Raw genomic sequence first — 10,236 nt, 5'->3', positions numbered from 1 at the left:
GTCTGAACCAGGATAGTAGCTGTGGAGATGGTAAGAAGTGGTGGATTCTGGACATGTTTGGAAGGTAGAGCGAACAGGATTCATTGATGAGTTGGATGTGTGGGTGAGAGAATAATCAAGAATACAGTATCTCCAATGTCTTTGACCTGAGCAAATGGTGATGTCATTAATAGATGAAGAAAGCTTTTATGAATGCCCTTTGCTCCTTCATTAAATCATGTCTACTTATCCAGATGATATATGTATGCTACTTGAGGATAAGGATGGAGCCTTGTCAAGTTTTCCTTCCACTAAGCTTATTAGAGAATTGTATACCCAGGACAGACTTAAGTGAATATTTCTTATTTATTCTGCTAAATAAATTGGAAAAAAAAGTGGTTTTGATGCTAGGCTAGCAGGCAGTTTCTAATTGAGGTGCCTCTGTTCTGTTCCTTTCCCCACCCTCTTGATACTTAAGTAAAAGAAATGCAGAACACTTGGAAAATCTACATTTTTCTTGAGGAGATAAATTGACCTGCTTATTGATGTAGTCATTCTAGACGAAGTGGCTAGATGCTTAACTAAGTCTGAAAGAATTCGGATATTTACATTCATTTGAATCCAGAGTTTGAAAAAACACTTTGTGCATTTCACCCTTGGAGAAAAGGAGACAGATCTATATCCACCAGAGAAATATAGCTGAATTGTAGATTAGATACAAATCTGTCATTCTCATCCTAAACTGATTGTTGAGTGTCCCGGTAAGGAAGATCCTTTGCTGTGACTTAAATCTAGACTTTTTTTTGCTTCATGTAAATTTGCAAATGCAACATAAAGACCTTTTCTCCCCTTATTCTACCATGATACTCCTATTAGCTACAGTGTTATATAGAAATACAAGGGAACAGTAGTGCTCTGTTAGTAATGGAATTTACATGTGAAAAGCAAGTGATGCATATTCAATTGCCCCTGTTTCAGAATCACTATCACAGTCATTACTGTGTAACTACCTTGTTTTGACTGATTATATACATGAATCCAATATAAATGAGCGCGGCTGTCATGAAAGAGTTTCCTTCCATTAAGTTTTAAAGAATAGTCATCAGTATATTTAAATATTGCTTTTAAATTTTTTCATATGATTTTCTTTAATTATCATATATATTTGAATGGAAGCAAGAATTTTTCTTTATTATCTACATGTTCATTTTTTCTACCTCAAAATTGTGCTATAATACAGAGTTTGTGATGTCACTACTATTTCCATAACAACCCACTCTGATAGCAATAGCACATATACGGTTTAATACATGATCAAGCAAAATGAAAAGCTCTGATTAAAAATAAATGGAGACATTCAAACCTAAATTCCTACTAGCAAATGAAAAAGATTATAAAGTGCTACAAAGAGCATATGCTAGAAGGAAGCATTAGTTTTATTCCAAAATTATTATGATTATCCCTATTTTTCTCATGTAAAGTAAAATCCCACTAATTTAGGCTCTACTAAATCAAAAATTTTCAGAATTCACCATGTGAAGAACACTGAGGGAAAGGTTTGATAAGTAAATAGATACATAAAGAACAATGGTAGTGTCATTATTAGTATCATATTTAGGCTAAGTGAACAATCTGTTTACTAAAAGCAACCTCCCACTGTTAAACTAGCCTATACTCTCTTCCAGTAATGGCAACTAAAATGTTCACAGTGTCTGTAGTTTTTCATCTATTTCAGGACCCAGTTGGGGGTAACCAGGATTAACTACATCTGGTTGGAACAGAGTAGGTGGGCCAGGTCATGGAATTAGATTTTCCCACTGAGCAAATTCAGCTATAGGCACCAGAGGAAATGCAGTATGAATCAGAATATGATATTTAACCATGCAGTCAGTCATCCAGTATTGCTGAACATCTACTATGTGCCAGGTTCTGTGCTAGTCATTGAGGTTGTAATGATGAATGTCTTCCCTCAGAGGACTCGCATATATGCAAATAAATGAGTTGCAATGCAATGATTAAAAGCAAGACTATAAGCAATTATAACACTGAGGTCACACGGAGGAAATAGTAATTAACTGTTCTGGGGGGTGGGGAAGAATCAAGGAAAGTGATAGACCTGGATAATGGGGATAAATCAAGCTGTTTTGAGGTGAGTGGCAGTACACTAAGGATACAGAGGTAGAAGGGGCTTTCCAGGCAAAGGATGCTGAATGTGATCTGGAGTGTATTGTGAAAGAGAAAGTAGTGGGGGAAGAAGACTGAGCAGAGCAAACAAGACAAGGTGATAGAAAGTTTTATACATCATGCTAGGGATTTGGGACCAATGTCTGATCATCCTATAGTGATACCTACAAGTAAACAAGCAATCTCTATACACAGAGAGCTTTCCCTTAGCTTTTCAGTGTCTCATTCTTAAATATGAATATTCAGCCAAGGATCACCAGACATTTGAGAAAAACTTTCAACATTAGAGCTGTACATATTTAAAGTGCATAATTTAGTAAGTTTTGCCATATATATTCAAATATATATACATGTTCAAAATACACATACTCATATATATACACACACTCCTGAAACCATCCCCATAATCAAGATAGTGAACATGTCTACCAGAAAGCTTCCTTGGGCCTTCCCTCTTGTTCCTTGCCAAGAGCACTAATCTGTTTTCTGTCACTGTCGATTTGCATTTTTCTAGAGTTTTATATAAATTGGAATCATGAGTATTTTCTCTTTTTGATCTGGTTTCTTTCCCTCAGCATAATTAATTTGAGATTCACCCATATTGTTGCATGTATCAAGAATCCAGTCTTTTTCTTGACTCAGTAATATTTCATTGTATAGATATACTACCATTTATTTATTCATCCCCCTGTTGTTGGACTTCTAGGTTATTTCCAGTTTTTGCATATTACCAGTTAAGCTTCTTGAAAAGGAGACATCAGTCCCAAAATGGAGTCACTTGTGCTAAACCCCACATCAGCAAACCGAGACTTAATACCTAACCTAATTGCAGTTTCAACACCCCCCAGGGATGTAACCTTTAACCAGTAAACCTGGAATTACCAGGTCAGCACTAGTGAGGTAATCCACCCAATAGGCCCTTCCGTTCCCCTTAGGATGGTGGCCTTCCCTGAAACAGTGCATTCTTTGCTAATAATTTCCTTTTCCTGCCCCCTTTCTGCCTTTAAAAATCTTTCCTTTTCTACAGCTCTGTGGACCTCCTTTCTATTGCTAGATGAGATGCTTCCTGATTCATAAATCATTAAATAAAGGCAACTTGACCTTTAAATGTGCTTAGCTGAATTTTTGTTATTTAACAAGTTCTTTTGAATACTCTGTACAAGTCATTGTACAGACATATTTTTCTTTAGTTTTCGGTAAATACCTCAGGGTGGAATGACTAGATTGTATGGTAGGTGTATGTTCAACTTTATAATGAACTACCGAACTGTTTTGCAAAGCAGCTCTCCCATTTTACATTCCTACTAGCAGTATGAGAGTTCTGGTCACTCCAATCCTTGCTAACATATGGTCAGGCTTTTTAATTTTAGACATTCTAATAAGCATGTAGTGGTCTCATTGTGGTTTTAATTTGCATTTCCTTAATTATGTTGAGCAACTTTTCATGTGCTTATTTGCCATCCATATATCTTTGATGAAATGTCTGTTCAAATATTTCCCCCATTTTTTTAAATCAAATTGGTTTGTTTACTTCCTTATTGTTACGTTTTGAGAGTTCTTTATGTATACTGGATGTCAGTTATATAATTTACAAAGATTTTCTCCCAATCTGAGGCTAGTTTTTCTTTCTCTTATCATTGCTCTTTGAAGAGCCAAAATTTTTAATCTAGATGGAATCCAGTTTATCATTTTCTTCTCTTATGGATTGTGCTTTTGTTGTCAAGTCTAAGAAATCTTTGCCTAACTCAAGGTCACAAAGATTTTCTCCTATGTTTTCTTTTAGAAGTTTTAGTTTTTACATTTAGGTACAAGATCCATTTTGAGTTAATTTTTGTAAATAGGGCAAGTTATGGATTAAAGGTCATTTTTTTGGCCTATGAATCTACATTCAATTGTTTAAGCATCACTTGTCAAAAAGACTTTTCTTTCTCTTCTGCTTTGACTTTGTATGTTTGTGAAAAATCAATTATCCATATGTGTTGGTTTATGTCTGGACTCTCTATTCTGTTCCATTGATCTGTTTGTCTACCTTTATGCCAATAATACATTGTCTTGATTACTGTAGCTTTATAATAAGTCTTGGAATCAGATGTTAACCCCTAACTTTGTTCTTTTGTAGAATTCTTTTGGCTATCCTAGGCCTTTTGCATTTTCATATGAATTTTAGAATCCTTTTATTAATTTCCTTAAAAAAGCCTGCTGGGATTTTGATGGGAATAGTGTTGAATTTATAGATCAATTTTGGAAAGCGTTCACATCTTAACAATATTAAATTTTCTATACCATGAACAAGGAGTATCTATTTATTTAGGTCTTCTATAATTTCTTTTAGCAATGTTTCACAATTATCAGTGTACAGGTCTTTCACATCATTGGTTATATTTAACCCTAAGAATTTCATATTTCTGATGCTATTGCAAATGGTATTTTTTTAAAAAATCAGTTTCCAATAGTTTGTTGCTAGTATATAGAAATACAATTGATCTATATTAATCTTGTATCCTGCCATTTTGCTAAACTCGCTTATTAGTCCTAGTAGCTTTTTTTTTTTTTTGTAGACTCTATTGGATTTTCTACATAGACAATCATGTTGTCTGAAAATAAAGATAGTTTTACTCCTTCCTTTCCAGTTTGGATGCCTTTTATATTTGTTTTTTTTTCTTGCCTGACTGCACTGATTAGAATGTTGAATAGAAGTGGCAGAACAGATATTCCTGCCTTGTTCCTGATCATAGGAGTGAATCATTCAGTCTTTCACCATTAAATATGGGGTTAGCAGCAGATTTTTTGTAGCTAACCTTTACCAATTTAAGGAAGTTACCTTTATTTCTAGTTTGTTGAATGGTTTTATCATGAAAAGCTATTGGGTTTTATCAAATCCTTTTTTTGTGTCTATTGAAATGATCATGTTTTTTCATCTTTTTAGTTTGTTAATATGATACATTACATTGATTGGTTTTTGAATGCTAATCTAACCTTTCATTCCTGGGATAAAACCCACTTGGTCATGATGTGTTATATTTCTATATATTGCTAGATTCAATTTACTAAATATTTGTTATGAATTTTTGCATGTATTTTCATGAGAGTGTTAGCCTATAGTTTTCTTCTCTTGTAGTATCTTTGTGTGGTTTTGGTATTAGAGTAATGATGGCCTTGTAGCATGAGTTGGGAAGTATTCTCTTCTCTTAAATTTTTTGGAAGATTTTATATAAAGTTATTATTATTTATTTTTTAAAGGTGTGGTAGAATTCACCAGTGAAGCCATATGGGCCTGGGAATTTCTTTGTAGGAGGGTTTTAAGCTATAATTTCAATTTCATATATATATCACTCTTCAGGTTATCTGTTTCTCCTTGACTGAGCTTTGGTAATTTGTGTCTTTCAGGGAGTTTGTCCATTTCACCTAATTCATCAAATTTATGGGAATGGTTGCTCAAGTTATTCCCTTATTATTCATTTGCTGTCTGTAGAATCTCTCATGACGTCACTTCTCTTGTTCTAGATATTTTTAATTTGCATCTTCTCTCTTTTCCTCATTAGTCTGTCTAGTGATTTACCAATTTTATTGATCTTTTTAAAGAACCAGCTTTTTTTGTTTGTTTCACTGATTTTTCTCTGTCATTTTTCTGTTTTTTATGTCATGGATTTCTGCTTTGATCTTTATTGTTTCCTTTCTTCTGCTTACTTTAGGTTTAATTTGTTTTTGTTGTTGTTGTTGTTTTAGTTTCTCAAGGTAGAAGACCGTGTTATTACTTTGAGATCATTTTTCTTTTTTATATAGCCATCTTATGTTATAAATTTACCCCTAAGTACAGCTTTAGTAGCATCCTACAATTTTTAATATGTTGTGCTTAAATTTTCATTTAGTTAAAATTATTTTCTAATTTTCCTTTTGATTTCTTGTTTGATACATTCATTATCTAGAAGTGTTATTTCATTTGCAAATATTGTGGAAATTTCCAAAGATCATTTTGTTATTGATTCCTAATTTAATTCCATTGTGGTCAAAGGACAAACTTTGCATGACTTGAATCCTAAATTTATTGAGACTTGTTTTATGGCCCAGACTATGGTCCATCTTGGTAAATATTCCCTGAGCACTTGAGAAGAAACTGCATTCTGATGTTGTTGGGTGATGTGTTCTATAAATGTCAATGAGGTCAAGTGGTGTTTGAGTCTACTATATCTTTGCTAATTTTCTACCCACATTTTATTCGTTTTTTTAGAGAAGGGTATAGAGATGCCTAGGTTATAATTGTGGGTTTGTCTGTTTTTCCTTGCAGTTCTATCAACTTTCACTTCATGAATTTTGAAGCCCTGTTATTTGGTGCATAAACATTTAGGATTGTTGTTTCTTCTTGATTAATTGACCTCATTATCATTATGAAATAAATTACTTTATCCCTGCCAATATTTTGCTCTGAAATCAACTTTGATATTAATATAACCACTCCAGCTTTCTTTTGATTAGTGTTAGCATGCTATATCTTTTTCTATCCTTTTACTTTTAACCTGTTTGTGCCATTATATTTAAATTGTGTTTCCTGCAGGCAGCATATGGTCTCCTATGGGTGTTAATTTTTTATTTCATATGACAATCTCTGCCTTTTATTTTGGATGTTTCAACCATTTGCATTTATGTGATTATTGATATGGTTAGGTTTGAGTCTATCATCATGTTGTTTCTATTTGTCCCACCTTTTTTTGTTCACTTTTTTCTCTTTTTCTGCCTTCTTTTGGATTAATCAGGTATTTTTTATGATCCCATTTTATCTCATTTGTTGGCTTATTAGCTATAACACTTTGTTTTGTTATTTTAGTGATTGCTTTGTTTTTTTTGCACATTTAACTTGTTTCAGTATACCTTCAAGTGATACTACACCATTTCACATAGAGTATGACAACCTTACAATTATATATTTCCATTTCTCCCCTCCCAACTTTTATGCTATTGTCATATTTTTTAGTTTTGTATATGCTCTAAATCCCACAATGCATTGTTATTATTTTTGTTTAAACAGTTTTTAAAAGAAATTGAAATAAGAGAAAAGTCTTGTATATTTACCCATATAGTTACCAATTCTGGTGCTCTCCTTCTTGCTTTTTGTTTAAATCAATACTTCCATCTGGTATCTGCCTGAAGAATGTCCTTTAGTATTTCCTGTAGTGCAGGTCTGCTAGTGATGATTTATTTCAGTTTTTGTATGCCTGAAAATGACTTGATTTTGTTTTTGAAATATATATTGCCAGGTATAGATTTCCGGTTTGGCAGGGTTTTGTTTTGTTTTGTTTTCCTTTCAGTACTTTAAAGGTGTCAACTCTCTTTTCTATAACATTGTTTCTGACAAGAGATCTGATGTCATTATTTTCATTCAGCTATGTGTAACAGCTCTATTTCCTTTTAAGATTTTTCTCTTTATCATTGGTTTTGAGCAATTTGATTATGATGTGCCTTACTGGAATTTTCTTCATACTTCTTCTGTTTGGGGTTCATTGAGCATTTTGGATGTGTGAATTTATATTTTTAATTAATGTCAGAGTTGGAAAGTTTCTTCCAACTTCTTCAAATGTTTTTTCTGTCCCCCAGCCCCCTCAAATATTCCAATTGCTCACATATGAAGCCACACGTAGTTTACTAGTGCTCTTTCATTTTTTAGCATTCTTTTTTCTCTGTATGTTTCATTTTGTATACTTTCTATTGCTATGCATTTGAGTTCACTTATCTTTTCTTCTGTAGTGACTAGTCTGCCTTTAATCCCACCCAGTGAATTTTTCCTCTCAGGAACTGTAGTTTTCATCTCTAGAAGTTCAATTTGGGTCTTCTTCATATGTCTGCTTAACTTAGTGAACATATGGAATACAAGTTATAATAATTATTTTAATGTCCTTGTCTGCTAATTCTAATATCTCTGTCCATTTGGGGTCAGTTTGGATTGATATTTTTTCCTCTTCATTATAAGTTATGTATCTCTGTTTCTTTATATACCTGGTAATCTTTGATTGGATGCCAGGCATTATGAATTTTACCTTGTCAGGTGATGGATATACTTATATTCCTATAAATCTTTGTTAGCTTTGTTCTTAGATGCAGTTAAGTTACCTGGAAACAATTTGATCCTTTCAGGTCTTATTTTTCTGGTTTAGGTGAGTCCAAAGAAGAGCTCAGTCTAGGGCTAATTTTTCCCACCACTGAGGCCAGACCTTCTAGGCACCCTACCCAACGTCCTGTGAATTAAGACTTTTCCCAATCTGACTGGTGGGAATAGGCACTTTTTCTGGCCCTCTGTGTCAGGTACTGTTCTTTGTAATCTAATCCTTTCTTGTTCTCTCTCTGGCCTCAAGTAGATTTTTCACACATGTGCACTGATAGTTACTCTGCTGAATACTTGAGGGGAGACCTCTGCAGGTCTCTGGGACTCTGTTTCTGTCTCATTAACTCTAGTTGCATTTGACTCCCCAGACTCTCAGCTCCATAACATCAACAGAGAGAATCCACTGACCTTTGCCTCAATACCTCCACCCTATGCCATGGCCTGGAAAATCACTTATAGCTAGGGCAATCATAGGTGTCACCTCATTTGTTTCTCATATCTACAAACTAGTGTCCTTCATTGCCTGATGGCCAGTGCCTTTAAAACCATTGTCTCATGTATTTAGCTTTTAAAATTATCTACATGTATAATCTCATTCATCATTTCATAGTGGACATTTTCAAACATACAAAAAGTTGAAAGCGTTGTATAGTGTACAATTGTATGTATACCCACTCCCTAGATTCTACAATTAACAGTTTACAATATTTGTTTTATCATAGAACTATGTATTTATTCATCCCTTTATTCACCCATCAAACCATCTTAATTTTTCATGCATTTCAAAATAATTGAAAATATCAATATAATTTACCCTAAATACTTCAGCATGCATATGATTAATGAAAGCTTAATATTTTGAATTTTGACAAATTAATCACCTGTGTAATGCTAATTTCCAAGTTATAAAATATACCTGTCACCACAGAAAGTTCCTTCCTGACTTTTCCAGTAAATCTCTACCCTCATCTTTCCAAAGGAAACTACTGGTTAGATTTTTTTCACTACAGGTAAGTTTTGCTTTTTCTAGAATAGCACTGTTAAATAGAAATGTAATATGAGTCAAAAATGGAGCCACGTGAATTTAAAATTCTCCATTAGCCATGTTACAAAAAATAAAAAGAAGTGACTAATTTAAATAATGTATTTTATTTAATTCAATATGTCCAAAATAGTATCATTTTCAACATGTAATCAGTATAAAAATTATGGATGAGATATATTACATTTTTCTCATATTATGTCTTTGAAATCTAGTGTGCAATTTACACTTATAGTACATCTCAATTTGGACTAATTCTATATCAAGTGCTCAGTAGCAATTTGTAGCTAGTAACTACCATATTGGATAGTGCAGTTCTAGAATTTAATATAAATGTGATCATAAAATAGGTTCCCTTTGTCTAAGGCTTTTTTACTCAGCATGATGTTTTGAGAATTTTAAAATTAGTTCATGCATCATTTTAATTAAAAAATTAAATGAAAAAATAAAACAAAAGGGAAATAAAATGCTCAGCAAGAGTAATATAGAGGATGAGAGGAAAGAAATTGCATGTAAAGAATTCTGCCATTCAGTCCTTGTATTACGGAATAGGAGACTAGACATGCTGATAAACTTTATCCTTTACATTAAGTAATCATAAAATATCTTAGTATTTTATGGTTAACCACTAAAAGAATAGAAGTAAAATACCTAATTTCAAAATCAATAGAGGGAATAAAAGGGAATTAAAAAATTAAGCAACTGAGTGAAATGTAGGAAAGGAGAAAAAAAGCAAACAAAAACCAAGAGAAATAACAAAATGATAATAATAAGTCCAAATATGTTGGTAACCCCAATAAATATAAATGGGCTGAACATACCATTTAAAACATACAGGGGCTTCCCTGGTGGCGCAGTGGTTGCGCGTCCGCCTGCCGATGCAGGGGAACCGGGTTCGCGCCCCGGTCTGGGAGGATCCCACATGCCGCGGAGCGGC

The sequence above is a fragment of the Physeter macrocephalus genome, chromosome 21, assembly GCF_002837175.3.
Source record: "Physeter macrocephalus isolate SW-GA chromosome 21, ASM283717v5, whole genome shotgun sequence".
NCBI lineage: Eukaryota > Metazoa > Chordata > Mammalia > Artiodactyla > Physeteridae > Physeter > Physeter macrocephalus.
Note: the sequence above shows the minus strand (reverse complement) of the source record.